This window comes from Ananas comosus, linkage group 23, assembly GCF_001540865.1.
Source record: "Ananas comosus cultivar F153 linkage group 23, ASM154086v1, whole genome shotgun sequence".
NCBI classification, from domain to species: domain Eukaryota; kingdom Viridiplantae; phylum Streptophyta; class Magnoliopsida; order Poales; family Bromeliaceae; genus Ananas; species Ananas comosus.
The window spans coordinates 3,119,226-3,120,038 of NC_033643.1; the positions used below are offsets into that span (position 1 = coordinate 3,119,226).

At 52.4% G+C, this 813-nt stretch overlaps 1 long non-coding RNA gene across 1 annotated transcript; it reads left to right on the forward strand.

Moving 5' to 3' along the window:
* LOC109728288 lies at window positions 288-813 on the forward strand. The gene is made up of 3 exons (XR_002220948.1): window positions 288-491; window positions 572-683; window positions 760-813. It is a non-coding gene; the product is annotated as an uncharacterized LOC109728288 (long non-coding RNA).

The window sequence follows — 813 nt, forward strand, 5'->3', positions numbered from 1 at the left end:
CCGAGTCGCGTTAGCGTCAAATAGACGTAAAACGGACTCCGTGCGACGCGAGGGCAGCTTATAGCGAAGAAATTTGCAAAACTGCAGATTTCTCTGCTTGCTGTACCGGTACAAGCTTAGTGGCTGTACCGGTACAACCATCGCGCAGACTGCTCTCGGGTTGGCATGTGTACCGGTACATAGGCCCGTGTACCGGTACACTTGAGTAGGTGAGGGGCTTTTTAGTAATATCACCTTGCCTTGTTTGTATCACCTCTTCCACCCCTGCTTTATACGTGTAGGAGCAGAGAGAGAGCTAATTGCTACTCTTCTCCTTCTCTCTCTAGCATTGATCAAATAGGTGGAGTTCGGTTGGAGCTCGGATTCGACACCGACGTCGCGCCGCGAAGCCGTTCGGGGATACGGTTGGGATCGTAGCGCTGCGAGGAAGCTAGGCGAGGGTGCGTTTTTGTCGTTCTCGACGCCGTGTCGCTGACCGATTAGCCGTTGAGGTGAGCGTTCCGTTGCGTTGCTTCAAGTATTGACATTTCGAGCTTGGTGCCGTTTGCTGATTCCCATCATCGACCGTTAGTTTTTCAGCTCGTTCTCTGCGTAGGAACGTCGGATCGCGACGAGGCTTGGTTCGTTGGATTCGGGACTTCGAGAGGAATCCACGAAGCCCTCATTTGCCAGATTTGGTGAAGGTTAGCTCGGTCGAATCCCGTTTCTACTCAGCTGCTGTGAATTTCTGGACTGAATTGAGAATCCTGAATTGTTTAGCTTGGCGTTAGCTCGTCCACCGGACTTGGAGGTCCCTAGTTGATCCAGCAGAGG